Below are 17,083 nucleotides of genomic sequence, written 5' to 3'. Positions count from 1 at the left end.
GCGGCGAGCCCCGGCCGTGGCCCCGCTCTCCCCAGCGGCGAGCCCTAGCTGGGGCTCCGCTCTCCCCGGCGGCCAGAGCACCGGGGGGAGGGCGGCGAGCCCGCCGCGGCTCCGCTTTCCCCGGCGGCCAGAGCACCGGGGGGAGGGTGGCGAGCCCCGGCCGGGACTCCACTCTCCCCGGCGGCCAGAGCGCTGGGGGGAAGGCGGCGAGCCCGCCGTGGCCCCGCTCTCCCCGGCGGCCGGAGCACCACGCCGCCCCCCTCCAGGTGCCGCCCCAAGCACAAGCTTGGTGGGCTGGTGCCTGGAGCCGGCCCTGTACACACATATAGAGAGCATGAAAAGGTGGGAGTTGTTAAGTACTCCTGTTCTTTTTGCGGATACAGACTAACACGGCTGCTACTCTGAAACCTGTAATTATAAAGAATATCAACATGAATACACACATAGGGACAGTGTTAAGGTCATCAGCATGCTAACTTACCTGTGGCATTTCCTACCTTTGAGTGATTGACTATACGATCAAATTTGTAACTGTCTCTTAATGTGGTTTTCTACAGGAAATACGGAATTAATCCAGCAGCCAGGAGCATCAGCAAAACAAATTCAGCCGCCTGTGTCAAAAACACAAACAAGTCTGAAATGATTTCAGCAATTTATGATGATGGTTTAAAAAAAAAAATCACCCATTATTTTGGAACACAGTTTGTATAATGCTTTTTACAGCTCATATGGGAAGCATTTCTTTTCTCCTCCTCCTAATTATCACTAAGCATTTGAGATGCAATTTTGCCTCTGATCTGCTCATTTAAACTAAATCCATGGAAATTAGTAACAATGGCCCAAGGAAATTATATTGAACAATTGAAATAAACAAGTGACTGACTGAAACGGAATGCCAACATCCCCCTGGTCAGCTAACCATGATCAAAGAGGAAACAGATCAATTGTAAGGTCATTAAAGGACAAGAGAAACACAATGGATATTGATGTAAGAGAAAATAAGCTTGGAAAAGTCTAATTGTAATACAGCCGTTTTAATAGAAGAGCTGTTCAAGTGGGACAAGGCCCACCACATGCCCTTGGACACAGAGGTCTCCTATTATTAGTGTACATGCCTGATTAACTACTTACTCACCCACTTGGCTGCAAACAACTAGCATTCTGTAATTGATCCCAGTGGGACCACCAGGGTTCATCCAATTCAGTGCAGTTATTGAATGTTTCATTATGGCGATCAGCTGTCATCCATGTGCCAAAGAAACTCACCGTATGCCACAGAAATGCTTTGTGGCCCTTGCTTTAAAATGCATTCAAGTGGGAGAGTGTTTTGTGAAACAGAGTTCCTTTAAAAAAAAAAACTGATTGATGAGTGATTTCATCTGTTTCAATAGGTAGCCATTAGGACTACAAAACCAGCTGGGCCTGCTATACATCTTTTCATTGATCCTCCTTCATTTTGTGGGAGAGGTAAAGAATTGAATGCATTTCAAATTATGTTATTTTCTATCTGATTGCAGAAGGGGGATAGAAAGAGAGGGTGCCTTGTGCTGTACACTGGCTTCAGTAAATTAGTGTTTCATAGATTCATAGATTCTAGGACTGGAAGGGACCTCGAGAGGTCATTGAGTCCAGTCCCCTGCCCGCATGGCAGGACCAAATACTGTCTAGACCATCCCTGACAGACATTTATCTAACCTACTCTAAAATATCTCCAGAGACGGAGATTCCACAACCTCCCTAGGCAATTTATTCCAGTGTTTAACCACCCTGACAGTTAGGAACTTTTTCCTAATGTCCAACCTAGACCTCCCTTGCTGCAGTTTAAGCCCATTGCTTCTTGTTCTATCCTTAGAGGCTAAGGTGAACAAGTTTTCTCCCTCCTCCTTATGACACCCTTTTGGATACCTGAAAACTGCTATCATGTCCCCTCTCAGTCTTCTCTTTTCCAAACTAAAGAAACCCAATTATAATTAATGGAGATATCCCATCTCCTAGAACTGGAAGGGACCTTGAAAGGTCATCAAGTCCAGCCCCATGCCTTCACTAGCAGGACCAAGTACTGATTTTGCCCCAGATCCCCAAGTGGCCCCCTCAAGGATTGAACTCACAACCTGGGTTTAGCAGGCCAATGCTCAAACCCCTGAGCTATCCCTCCCCCCCAATTCTTTCAGCCTTCCTTCATAGGTCATGTTCTCAAGACCTTTAATCATTCTTGTTGCTCTTCTCTGGACCCTTTCCAATTTCTCCACATCTTTCTTGAAATGTGGTGCCCAGAACTGGACACAATACTCCAGTTGAGGCCTAACCAGAGCAGAGTAGAGCGGAAGAATGACTTCTCGTGTCTTGCTCACAACACACCTGTTAATACATCCCAGAATCATGTTTGCTTTTTTTGCAACAGCATCACACTGTTGACTCATATTTAGCGTGTGGTCCGCTATAACCCCTAGATCCCTTTCTGCCTTACTCTTTCCTAGACAGTCTCTTCCCATTCTGTATGTGTGAAACTGATTTTTTCTTCCTAAGTGGAGCACTTTGCATTTGTCTTTGTTAAACTTCATCCTGTTTACCTCAGACCATTTCTCCAATTTGTCCAGATCATTTTGAATTATGACCCTGTCCTCCAAAGCAGTTGCAATCCCTCCCAGTTTGGTATCATCTGCAAACTTAATAAGTGTACTTTCTATGCCAATATCTAAGTCGTTAATGAAGATAATATTGAACAGAGCCGGTCCCAAAACAGACCCCTGCGGAACCCCACTCGTTATGCCTTTCCAGCAGGATTGGGAACCATTAATAACTACTCTCTGAGTACAGTTATCCAGCCAGTTATATACCCATCTTATAGTAGCCCCATCTAAATTGTATTTGCCTAGTTTATCGATAAGAATATCATGCGAGACCGTATCAAATGCCTTACTAAAGTCTAGGTATACCACATCCACAGCTTCTCCCTTAAAAACAAGACTCGTTATCCTATCAAAGAAAGCTAACAGATTGGTTTGACACGATTTGTTCTTTACATGCTGGCTATTCCCTATCACCTTACCACCTTCCAAGTGTTTGCAGATGATTTCCTTAATTACTTGCTTCATTATTTTCCCTGGCACAGAAGTTAAACTAACTGGTCTGTAGTTTCCTGGGTTGTTTTTATTTCCCTTTTTATAGATGGGCACTATATTTGCCCTTTTCCAGTCTTCTGGAATCTCTCCCGTCTCCCATGATTTTCCAAAGATAATAGCTAGAGGCTCAGATACCTCCTCTATTAGCGCCTTGAGTATTCTAGGATGCATTTCATCAGGCCCTGGTGACTTGCAGGCATCTAACTTTTCTAAGTGATTTTTAACTTGTTCTTTTTTTATTTTATCTGCTAAACCTACCCCCTTCCCATTAGCATTCACTATGTGAGGCATTCCTTCAGACTTCTCGGTGAAGACCGAAACAAAGAAGTCATTAAGCATCTCTGCCATTTCCAAGTTTCCTGTTAATGTTTCTCCCTCTTCACGGAGCAGTGGGCCTACCCTGACTTTGGTCTTCTTCTTGCTTCTAATGTATTGATAAAAAGTCTTCTTGTTTCCCTTTATTCCCGTAGCTAGTTTGAGCTCATTTTGTGCCTTTGCCTTTCTAATCTTGCCCCTGCATTCCTGTGTTGTTTGCCTATATTCATCCTTTGTAATCTGTTCTAGTTTCCATTTTTTATATGATTCCTTTTTATTTTTTAGATCATGCAAGATCTCGTGGTTAAGCCAAGGTGGTCTTTTGCCACATTTTCTATCTTTCCTAACCAGCGGAATAGCTTGCTTTTGGGCTCTTAATAGTGTCCCTTTGAAAAACTGCCAACTCTCCTCAGTTGTATTTCCCCTCAGTCTTGATTCCCATGGGACCTTACCTATCAGCTCTCTGAGCTTACCAAAATCTGCCTTCCTGAAATCCATTGTCTCTATTTTGCTGTTCTCCCTTCTACCCTTCCTTAGAATTGCAAACTCTATGATTTCATGATCACTTTCACCCAGGCTGCCTTCTACTTTCAAATTCTCAATGAGTTCCTCCCTATTTGTTAATATCAAGTCTAGAACAGCTTCCCCTCTAGTAGCTTTTTCAACCTTCTGAAATAAAAAGTTGTCTGCAATGCAGTCCAAGAATTTGTTGGATAGTCTGTGCCCTGCTGTGTTATTTTCCCAACATATATCCGGATAGTTGAAGTCCCCCATCACCACCAAATCTTGGGCTTTGGATGATTTTGTTAGTTGTTTAAAAAAAGCCTCATCCACCTCTTCCACCTGGTTAAGTGGCCTGTAGTAGACTCCTAGCATGACATCACCCTTGTTTTTTACCCCTTTTAGCCTAAACCAGAGACTCTCAACACTTCCATCTCCTATGTCCATCTCTACCTCAGTCCAAGTGTGTACATTTTTAATATATAAGGCAACACCTCCTCCCTTTTCCCCCTGTCTATCCTTCCTGAGCAAGCTGTACCCATCCACACCAACATTCCAATCATGTGTAATATCCCACCAAGTTTCAGTGATGCCAACAATGTCATAGTTGTATTTATTTATTAGCACTTCCAGTTCTTCCTGCTTATTACCCATACTTCTCGCATTTGTATATAGGCATCTAAGATACTGGTTTGATCTTTCCTCCTTGTTGTTGATTAAAAAATATATATTAAAAGAACAAAATATAACAAAATTCTGAGAATCATTTATCCCAGGAAATGAATCTCTAATGTCTGTATTCTGTTCCACTAAGAAGTCCAGAAGAGATGGAATTGAGGTGGATTCCGGAATTCAATTTACTAGTTAATTTGTTGGGGGCACGTTTACATTATGGCTAGGAGGCCTGTCACCATTCCTGCCATCTGAGATTTGGGCTTTAATACTACAGGCTATTTTGATTTAAATTGTATCACTGATGATGTTCACAGTGGCTAGAGTACAGCTATACTTAGAGATAAAGGTTTTTTTGTGATAGATTTACCCATTTGGATGCATGGGGGGGTTGGGTGGGGGCGTGAAGTGTAATGATCCAACCTTTCAAAATAGAATCCCAATCTTAATTTCCTTTGTTAGATCCGTCCTGGTTCGACATTAGCACCATTATTAATAAACCAAGTCCTGAAACTATGTGTTCTGTGAACGTTAACACAGAATCAGTAAGATAAATACATTTTCACTGTTTCAGGGAAGATTGCAATGGAAAAAGCCCTATGATAAATATCTGGCAGGAATGGGATAATGCAGCCAAGATAGAGTAGCCTAAGGATTGAAAGTGACCAGGGAATAAATAGCAATAGACTAGTTCTCATTTTCCCTGCCTGTGGTCTACATGACAATAAATCTTTCTTGAAAGGGAAATTGCACCTACCCATTTTCCCAAAAAAAAAGGATGAGTCACACAAGGTAACGCAAGGTCAACATTAGTTTATCTACATAACTGTCAGGCATCCAAATGACACATTTTATCAGCCTGTTTGCTTAATGGTGCAACATGATAGATCTGGTTATTTCCATTTGTACTTTTCGTTTTTCTTGTATGCCAACAGGCAGCTTTTGTAAAAACACAAACATAACAATGGTATGTGGTATGTGGAGAGTTTAAAAAATAAGACATAAGGATTTCATTACCCAGCTAGATGAGAAAGGAAAATCCGGCCTAAAGAAAACCTCCAGCCAGCTGATTTCTAAGCCCTTTGGGGAAGTGACCACATGCTATTCAAGTCCAAAAGGAAGAATAATATGGACAAATCCATCTGGTAGACGTTGACCTTGATTAAACAAAAATGTTGATTTTCAATGTTCTTCTGGGGCATTAAAGCAATAGAACGTCCTGTGCTACCAGACACATCACACTTCAACATAACCCTGCTTCACGCCATTCTTCTAGCCTCTCACCATTGTCATTTACACCAGGTTAGATTCTGTTAGACTCGGTGGGCAGACGAGGAGGCAATGCATAAGACAGTGTAAATTGTACTTGGGTAAGTGGTTTAGGGAGTGTGGGTAAAATCCTGGCACTACTGAAATCAATGGGAGCATTGATGGGGCCAGTTTCACCCTGTGAATCCAAGTTTATGTAAATTACATGCTGAAGTGCCCAGAAGGTATAAGTCACAGTCACAGGGTGTACTCATTAGTGGCCTCCTGCTGGCCATTTGAGGATTAGCTCCAGCTAGCCATTGCACCCTCCCCTGGCAGGGTCTCTCCCCATCATCCTCTCACCCTGCAGCCACTCTCACTCCCGGAACTGCAGCCTCCACTTTGTGACTCAGCCCCCTCTGGCCAGGTCACTATGTGGTTTCCCTCTTCTAGAGTGGTTGTAACAAAGTCTTTCCCAGAACAAATCACCCCAGGCAGTCCACTGTCCTCTGCCCGGTATGTGCCTTGTCCCCAGTGGCTAGGAGGGGAATCCAGACATGCCCTGTACTCCAGGTTGCAGCTGAGGGGCCCTCTGGTTAGTAACCAAGGCCTACTCCCTTCAGAAACAACAACTATTTCCCAGTGAGACACAGGCACTGTGAGATCACCACTGAGTTTTGGTGGACTAGTATAGCAGCAGAGCCACCACTACTGATCTGGTCAAGCTTTTTTTTTTTTTTTTTTTTTTTTTTTTTTAAATCCTTTCAATATTTTTCCCTCCCCAGGGAGCTCTCTGACTTGAAGGCCCTGTCTCAAATGTCACCTCGTCACTTGTGTTTGTTCTCAGATCATCAAAAGAATAAGCTAAAACTGATTTTTGCAACAGTTCATATGTCAGACCTGACTGATTTGCAGAGGAGGGTAAAGAATAGAAATTCCAAAGGGATCTGAGAGTTGCAGGGTTTGATGATGAAAAACAGCTGCAGGATGATATGCATGTGCTTTGGATTTTGAAATTAAGCTAGTAGGAATATTTTAGCCGGTCTCTTTAAAAAGTATCACCACCTTAGCCGTATGTGCAAAAATGCTTTCTAATTCCTGATTCACTGGCACCTGCAAATTACCAAAGATTTCAATAGCTAACATTCTTCACCAATGGGAGTCACAGACAAACCCCAGTCTGCACTCTTAATGCTTCTGGGAATTCATTCTGGACCACCATGTCCCATGTGCATGTGGAATGCAGGCTTCCTTGTCACTTATGTATGGATGTGGGGCCTGAGGGAGAATACCTGGCACTATCAAGTGCCTCTTGTCCAAAGATCTCACAATGCCTTATGAAAGGGTTGTATTTTAATACACAGAAGGACAGCGATAGGCTAAGGTTAAGGCTTGTGTCTAAGGACCGTATTGACCAACACGTCTACACCCCAAGAATATCCCAGGAGAGTCTCACCTGTCTGAAGAAGGGATTGGTGTTTGGGGAGGAGGTCAGACAGTAGTAGCATAAAGGGGGCCCTTTCCCTCAGCTCCAGAAATGAACAGTTTATTCTCACTTAAGCTTTAGACCCACCAGGGGACAAGGAGGTCAATGATAGCTCCTTTTCGATCTCTTGTGGTGCTCGCCTTCCTTAGACAGTTTATTACATGAATAAGCAAAGCATTCCACGGCTATCATAGCCCCCTCCTGCCTTCCTGCATCTCTGAAACAGATCAAGCTTCCCCACACCTTGTGCTCATTTCCATTCAAAAGCATGTGGAAATGTGAGGCAGCAGAAGGGTGGGGAGGGGGGTATCTTTACAACTGATTCTCATTGGATTAATCCAAGTGGATGTTGGCTTTTGTTTTCTTCCTGAAGAGTGTCTAATAGGATTAATTTGAAGGTTGCGGATGCAAGTTGCCATTCTTTTTCCAAGTGAGGCAGAGAGGGGCATGGGGCAGGGTGATGAAAGGCAACCTGCCAGCCAGTTCTGCTTCATGCTTCTCCACCAATTAGGCTTTCAATGTCTGCTCAAAACAGGCAGGTTACCAATAAGCTTGTTAGTTTAGCATCATTTTGTATCTATTTTCTCTGTAAAAAGTCACTCAATTTAATGCTCAGGAGCTGACAGTTGAGGGAGTCAGAGATGGAGGGGGGGGGGAACACAGGCACACACACACACACACACACACACACCAGTTTCGTTCATATCCACATCAATAACAAAATTGACTACCACGGGAACAAGTCCACATAAAGAAGGTGAATATCACAGATACAGTCAGCAAAGAGCTATCCAACTTCTCTCTGTGACTCTGCTTAGCCAGCTGAAGAGCTCTTCATGCAGCTGGAAGGAGGAAACTACCTTGAATAAAATGTATTTATGTTAAAAAAGCCTTTGTTTGAGGAGAGAGGTCTGAGTAAACTTGCTCTGAACGTGGACATTGCTCCACACTTGAATCCCAAGAGCCACTTTCCACTATTGATACATTAGAAACACTGACTCTAATCCCATAACTGTATTTTTAGAAACTGTAATATGATTGTGAACATCAGTCCAATATAACTGTAGAAATATTTAAATACAGTTATAGGGGTGTCAGTTCCCTCTCCAACTCCCAACATTTTACTGTTTATAATAATTTTACTGTTTCGTACTAATACCTTGGAAGTTGGACACTGAAATCTATGTTCTTAGTACAATTTTCCACTTGCACTGTGAAGACTCGGCGATTGAAGGATTGCTCTCTACCACTGGGTGTTGATTTTATTTATTTAAGACTTGAAGTATTTGCTTTGAACAAAATAACTACACACATAGGGGCAGATCATCAATGAGTGTAAATCAAAGTGAATGGAATTGTGCCGATTTACACCTGCTGAGAATATGGCCCAAAGACTAGCAGGGATTCTGCAACAAGAATGTCAGAGAGGGAAGTGGCCTCCAAGAGGGGCAACAAATCAGATGTTGAGCCTAATAAATCTGGCAACATCACTTTAACCCAGCAAAATCTCTAAAAAGATTCTGAGCTAAGTGCACAGAACTCAGGAAATTCTGAGTTAAGGCTCCTTATTCCAGCATTCTGCCTCAGTATTGTAATAAAATGACACATACCATGAGGCCAGCTCATCAGAACTGGAAAATATTGCTAGACATGTCTCTCCTAAACAGCTACAGTGTGTCATAACACTTCACTTGTAAAGAGATGGCACTGAAAGGCTTTAAAAAAAAATCCAGCAACTTTGCTGTGGTGGATGGATATTAATATCTTTCATAGGTTCTGCAGAATTTTCCTACCTGGTGCTCTTCATTTCAGAACCTATGGCTATCATTCAAAAACATCTGCTGCCTCTTTCTACTGTGCACTACATGTCACAAAAGCAATTGCAAAGCTTTTCTGGGGAAATATTTACTTCTTCCATTCCCCACTATTCCCAAAGATATCTCAAATGTTGGATCTTTGATGTCTGCTGCAAGAGTGATGAAGCACTTGCCTTCATGTAAGACATTGCATAAAATTGTAGGGGTGGGCTGCAGCGCAGAATCACAGAATGCAGTCTTTAATGCAGATTTACAATCTGCCCTTAGGGCACCTTTATTTTACTAGAGGATCCTGTGATGGATGGATGGATGTAGCTATGAAACTGTGCTGCCTTAGTTTTCAGCATAGTGAACTCTGCCTGTGTGCAAAGACAACAGCCATTTTGTTCTCAGAGTAGTCGCAGACTCTTCCGGAGGTTACATGCACTCTTTGCTCTCTCATGGAGACTTCAGTTGTTATTTTTAATTAAAAAAAAAAACATTTTAGCTCCATTATATGGAAAGTGTGAAAAGGTAGTAACAAGCTGTTTGTTAGCTAGATACATAGGAAAATCCGAGATCCACCAGAAAAAGAAAATTTCTATTTTTAATTATTGTTAACGACCTAACAGATTTACTTTAAAATCTTTGGAAAATTCAGTCTTCACTCATATCTGGGCTGTAAACTTGGTTAAGATATTCCGTGTCTTCAAAGATTAAATTCCTACCTTAAGTGGAAATATTCATTGCAACTTGAACTACAGTGTCACAACCAGCACTTCTGTAAGAAGTGAATTATAGGGCTGTACTACTGAATTGTTCTGGTCTATCTGCTTATCCCCATCAAGACCAATTTTAATCTCCATTTTCACTGAAAGAAAGACTAAATTAGGAGCATATTTCTGCTTAGATACAGTTTTCTTTAAAATAGAACATTAGAGTTAAAAGCAGCCTGGACAGAGGATGAAGAACTATGTATAACTGCAGCCAAGTCAGCAGTATTACAGTGTAAAAGATCCAACACACGTCTAATTTAAAAATAGAAATGCATGCCTAAATGTTAGCAGCAATTCACCCACAGCCAGGGTCCTTTTCATCCTCTAGTACAGGGTTTCTCAAACAGAGGTCGCCGCTTGTGTAGGGAAAGCTCCTGGCAGGCCGGGCCAGTTTGTTTACCTGTCCCGTCCGCAGGTCCGGCCGATCGCAGCTCCCACTGGCCCCGGTTTGCCAGTCCAGGCCAATGGGAGCTGCTGGAAGTGGCGCGGGCCGAGGGACTTATTGGCCGCCGCTTCCAGCAGCTCCCATTGGCCCAGAGCAGCGATCCGCGGCGATTGGGAGCTGCGATCGGCCAAGCCTTTGGACGGGGCAGGTAAACAAACCAGCCCGGCCTGCCAGGGGCTTTCCCTGCACAAGCGGCGACCCCTATTTGAGAAACACTGCTCTAGTAAATGTGCCAGGTGATGGTTTGTTGTTGTTTCCTATAAGTCATGTATCCCACTGAGTTACACAATAATAGAAATTAGAAAATGACACAGGTGAGGGTGAAACCTCTTTAAATGTCAAAAGTCTTTAGTGTTACACTATTTCAGCAAACCTCATGAGAAAGAAAACACAATTTCACTCTTCTCTTCGTTCTGCCCTTCTACAGCTCTGTGATTGTGACTCAGAAAATGATAAACATTTGCAGGCTCATTTGTTTAGAAATCAAAATACAGTAAAATGATGATCCTATGCATATGACATGTTGAACCTTTCATTCCTAAGCATGCCAAATAGTTTACAAATTATAGTCCTGATGCTGCCCTCACTAAAGTCAAAGGGAGTTTTGTCACCGACTGCAATGGGAGCAGAAACAGGCACAAGCACATGAATCAGTTTGCTCACCCCTCAAGTAAGACAAGCTGTTTAGTACACCATAGTTTAGGGCAGGAAGGAGGAGTGGATGTCTCTTATTGACTTATGGAGGAAATGTAAGTAATTTAATGGAATTATCCTGTTTAGAAATTTGCTAGGACACCAGAGCCAGCTAGTACTTCTGTTCTTGCAAAGAGTCCCATGAGATGTTTAATTACAAGTAGTCAAGAGCCATGAGGATAAGTGTAGGAGGGAAGGAAACACATACACTCCAGAGAAACCAACAACCTTTCCAGCCTGCAAAGGGTGAAGCACAGCGAAATGGGGATATTGGATGGCCAGCCCAGGAAGCCCTGTGGTCAGCTGTGCCCCACAGAAGCTGTAGGAGCTTCCCTGCAATGCCTCTCCTCAGACACCTAGGGCTAATACGGCGACGACTGGCCAGGTTAGCCTGGCTGCCTCTGCTCCTGCCTTCACTGCTGTCTCTGCTGGCTCCAAGGCAGCAGCAAAATCTCAACACTAAAAAGATACTCTGAGATGGAAGAGACAAGATTGGTTATGAAAGCTTTTAATAGAAGCGTGGGGTAGTTGGTTGGTTTTGGGGGCTGAGTTATGTGTAAACTTTGAGGGAGTACATCTGCCATTAGCTGCTGAAATTTACAACTTGGGGGTGACTTTAGACCCTCAGCTGCTGGATGACCATATTACAGCAGTGTCCCAGTCATTTTTTTACCATCTGTGTCTGGTTAGGAGTTTGCAACCTTTCCTTTCAGATGTAATCCTTACCACCATAATCCATAGTCTTGTTACTTCAAGATTAGACTATTGCAAAATTCCCTCCATGGGACACCACCTTCCAACCATTCAGAGACTGAGGTTGTGCAGAAGGCAGCAAATCACCTACTAACTCTGAACTTTAGGGTACAGATGTGGGGACCTGCAGGAGAACCCCTAAGCTTAATTACCAGCTTAGATCAGTATGCTGCCACCACCCAAATCGTTTAAAATAGCTGTTTATGAAGAACCTTTGTCTTCCCCCTCAAAATCTCTCCTTCCCAAGTACTGTAACCCTTCCCTGGGTAACCTTGAGAAACTTTTCCACCAATTTCCCGGTGAACACTGATCCAAACCCCTTGGATCTTAAAACAAGGAAAAAATTAATTAGGTTTTTAAAAAGAAGGCTTTTAATTAAAGGGGTAAAAGAAATACTTCTGTGAGATTAGCATACAAGCTACTCTCACAGACAACAGATTCAAAACACAGGATGTTCCCCTGGGCAAAACCTTAGTTTCACAAAAGAAAACCCAATTTGATTATCCCTCTAATGCACAAGACAACTCACAAAAGAAAATAAACATAAACTAATTTATTCCTTCTCTAATACTCACTACCCTGTTTGATTCCTGGGTCTTTTCACTCTGGCACAAAACTGAAACTAACACTGAGACAAAGGAAAACTTCCCTCCATCCTCTTGAAACATTTTGTCCCCCCATTGGTTTCTCTGGTCAGGTGTCAGCGAGGCTATGTGAACGTCTTAACCCTTTACAGGTAAAAGAGGCATTAACTCTTAACTGTCTGCTTATGACAGGTGTGTTGCTGGGAGCACATGACACCAGTGCTCTGGGATCTGCACTGGCAGCCCAGTGGTCTCTGTGTAGAGTTTAAGATGTTGGTTATGACCTATAAATCTCTCAATGGCTTGAGACAGACCCGCTCCAGGGATCACCTCTCTCCGGGCCAGACTGCCACAGCTGCGGTGAGCAGTGGTGCTCTGGCCAGATCCCCCTTGTTACAAAAGCTAGAGGAGTAGCTGGCAGGGTGTGCTCTGCGAGGAATTTGAAACTCTGGAACTTGCTCCCCCACCCCTTGGTCTGAAATAGCTCACAACTGATGAGCTTCTGGGCACTCTGCAATAGACACATGTAAGCAGAGTCACGATGAGCTCTACCCTTACATCTGGTGGTGAATTATGGTGAGGGTGGAAAAGAACTTCAGGGGCTGATCTTGTTTGCATAGGTACACCCACCCACCTAGCCTGGGACAACAGCAACTAAAAGTGGTTACTTTGGCTGGTGTGGGAGCCCCAGTTTCTCTGTTATTGGGGCAGGACGAATATAGTGTTGTTATCCTGATTCTGTGAATCAAGGCCAGTGGAACTGTTGTATGACAGAGGGACTCACCATTAACTAGGTAGCACTCACTAGACAAGGGGCATGGGTTACAAAACCCAGTGAATGGAGAAAGGCTGGGGTTAGGTATTTGTACTTGATGGTATGGACCCCCTTTTGAGGGCCTGAAACACCAATTGCACCACCTTCTCTCTCCACTGTTGAATACCAGAGCTAATTTTGATTCTATTAAGAGTCTAATTACAGGTAGCAATGCTGAATTCACTTTGGGCCAATAGTGCACTAGCACTGGGATTCCCCTACTACAAACTGAAATCACTATGAGCTGAGATCACTGAGTGCTGTGTTAACTAGTGGGGGAGTCTGAAGACTTATCGCTAAGCGGTGAGCTGAGCAGTTTGTGGGACAGTTGGTGTGGCCCATGGGACAGGGAGCGGAGCGGAGCAGTTTGCGGGATGGCTGGAGGAGCGGAGTGACTCGTGGTGAAGGCTGCAGCAGAACCCCATAGAGAGGCGGGGCAGTCAGCCTCAGACCACGTAAGGTGCCCCTTAATACCCCGCGTGCCCCTTTCTTCCACCCATTTCCACCCAGGCTTGGGGGGGGTAAGACTCTGCAGATAAACTTTTGAACTCTGGGGCTGCACTGACCAGGGACAGAGACTTTTGGGGTGTTGGACTTTGGGGATGGGTCTTTTGCTCATAGGTTGTGCTCTGAATCCTGTTTGTGGTGTTTTCTCAATTTAATGCTGATGTCATTTACCTCATGTTATTAAACATTTTCTGCTACTCAGACTCCGTGCTTGCGAGAGGGGAAGTATTGCCTCTTAGAGGCCCCCAGGGGGGTGGTATGTAATTGTCCCAGGTCACTGGGTGGGGGCTCGAGCTGGTTTTGCATTGCGTTATTGAAACGGAACCCCTAGATACTGAACCCAGCCCTTGTTGCTGCCAACTCAGATGGGCAGAAGGGTTACACACATGTTTGATCAGGTTTCTGGAGAGCATGGAGAGTGTGCTACCTACAACAAGGAAAGGAGTCTTTGTAGGTGGCTGGCTGGCTGAGTTCCTGTTGAGATGATTACTGGTATCATCCAAGACTGGGATACAGGAGGTTTTTGTGGAGGAGGGTAGCCATGTTAGAGAGAAAGATGAGCGGGCAGGGCGGGGGGGAAGAGAGAGAGACTAAAGGAATAACAGAAGTAATATCAATGCCACTGCATCAGAATGTGCTGACACCCCCAATAAACTCCTGTGCAGCAGCATTAATTCATAACACATCAACTCAACTCCCATAACAGACGACAGCAAAGAAAAAATCCTGGTCTTAGCCATAAAAAGATCCGACAGCTAAACTGTGCTATGTATGGAGAGAAAGGCTTTTAATTAAAGAAAATTGTTACAAGCTTTTAGTGATAAAGGCTGCACCTGCTGTAGAGGCTCAGTCCTCCCAGGTGGAACACAGGAGATGAGGGCCTCAGGGTAATATTAAATAATATTTGTGGTGGACCAGAAAGGATTTTCCCAAAATGCAAGAGTTTTCAATATTTCAAATATTTTTCCTATCCTGAATTGGGACTAAAAGCCCAAATCTTGAAAACTTTCATGAACCGATCACTTAAACTTAAAATCATGTCAATCTAAACGTGTTGTTTTCTATTTTGTTACCCCTTTTTTATTTTTTAACGTATCAATTAACTAAAATTTCATAATGAAATTCAAACCAAAAAACAAAACTTAATTTTGAAAATGTTGTAATGGGACATTTTGACAATTTTGTACCCCCTCCCCCCCATTTTCTTTTCTTCAAATCAGGAGTGTAACAGGGTGCTTGCCTCTTAAGTGCTAGAGGCCTGGGGCCAGCCAACCCTAGCTGCTAAGGAGTCAGTCTTGAACAGAGAGCACCTGATTCCCCTACAAAAGGCAGCAGGAAGGTGGCGGGGGGGAGGGATGTTCAGAAAGCTGTACAAAGCCTGAAGAGAGTGAGAAAAGCTCCTGCAGATAAGATCCTGAGACCAGGGGATTTGGGGCTGTGCCCTACTGTGCAGAAAGACACCAGACCAGAAGGAGGTGTGCAGGTGAATGCCTACCCATTGGCAGTGAGATTCATGAAAACTGACCCGTCCCTGAGAACAATTTGAGTTTCAATGAGTTTTCCAACCAAAAAGAAAAAAAAAAGTTTCATCAAAAAATTCCTCATCAGCGCTAATGAATATACCTCAAGTGCTAGCCCTATGGTGCAAAAAATCTTGATCTCTCTGGTGAATCACATGAACAGCAACAGTGAATGAAGTCAATCCTGCTGGCCTTTTATATCCGATAACACCCTAAAGAACAAAAGAGATGAACACACTACAGTATTGCCAACTCTCAGAATTTTAATCACAAATCTTGCAATTTTTGGTAATTCCCAGCTCTTTGAGTCATGTTCTTACATGAGAACCTCAGATTTAATTTAAAATGAAATGTAAGTTTCTATCTCTCATGATTGCAGGGAAATATTGATAAATACAAAGTAATGCACATTAGAAAACATAATCCCAACTATACATACAAAAATGATGGGTCTAAATTAGCTTTTACCACTCTAGAAAGATCTTATTGTCATCAGGGATAGTTCTCTGAAAACATCCACTCTTTGTGCAGAAGCAGTCAAAAAAGCTAACCAAATTTTAGGAACCATTAGGAAAGGGATAGATAAGAAGTCAGAAAATATAGGGCCACTATATAAATCCATGGTACACCCACACTTTGAATTCTGGTTGCCCCATCTCAAAAAAGATATATTAGAATTGGGAAAAGAACAGAGAATGGGGTGGAACAGTTTCCATATGAGGGAAGATTAAAAAGACTGGTTCCATTCAGTTTAGAAAAATAGATGACTAAGGGGGGATATGATAGAGGTCTACAAAATCATGATGGGGGGGGGGAGAAAGTGAATAGGGAAGTGTTATTTATCCCTTTACATAACATGAGACCCAGGGGTCATCCAATAAAATTAATCTCAGCGTACGTGCAGTGTACCCAGCCCTTTGATAGCATCATCATCAGCCAGGTGAAATTAATAGACGGCAGGTTTAAGACAAATAAAAGGAAGTACTTTTCACACAATGCACAGTCAAACTGTGAAACTCTTGCCCTTCACAACATCCACTGGCAAAAAGTATAACTGGGTTCAAAAAAAGAATTAGAAAAGTTCCTGGAGAATTAAGAGTATGTCTACACTACGAAATTAGGTCGAATGTATAGAAGTAGATTTTTTAGAAATTTATTTTATACAGTCGATTGCGTGTGTCCCCACTTAAGACCATTAAAACCATTAACTCGGCGGAGTGTGTCCACAGTACCGAGGCTAGCATCGACTTCTGGAGCATTGCACTGTGGGTAGCTATCCCACAGTTCCCGCAGTCTCCACCGCCCATTGGAATTCTGGGTTGAGCTCCCAATGCCTGATGGGGCAAAAACATTGTCACGGGTGGTTCTGGGTAAATGTCGTCAGGCCCCCTCCACCCCTCCGTGAAAGCAACAGCAATAAATCATTTCTTGCCTTTTTTCCTGGGTTACCCATGCAGACGACATGGCAAGCTGTGTCGTCATCTCCTAGGTGCTCTTTTAGCTGACCTCGGTGAGGTCAGTCGTGGGCGCCTGGGCAGATATGTGTGCTCCTGGCTGGCCTCACTGAGGTCGGCCGGGGGCGCCTGGACATAAATGGGAGATGACAATGGCTAGCAGTTGTACTGCACCGTCTGCTGCCAGTCTAAGATGTATAAGAGAGATGGAGTGGATCAAAACAATAAAGAGACCAGATTTGTATTGTATTCATTTGCTCCCCCCTCTCTCACTCCCTCCGTGAATAGTGGGGGGAGGGATAGCTCAGTGGTTTGAGCATTGGCCTGCTAACCCCAGGGTTATGAGTTCAATCCTTGAAGGGGGCCATTCTGTGTGACAACCCTGTAAGCCATGTTG

Source organism: Malaclemys terrapin, chromosome 7 (genome assembly GCF_027887155.1).
Source record: "Malaclemys terrapin pileata isolate rMalTer1 chromosome 7, rMalTer1.hap1, whole genome shotgun sequence".
NCBI classification, from domain to species: domain Eukaryota; kingdom Metazoa; phylum Chordata; order Testudines; family Emydidae; genus Malaclemys; species Malaclemys terrapin.
The sequence above is the reverse complement of the archived record's forward strand: the minus strand, read 5'-3'. Positions refer to the sequence as shown.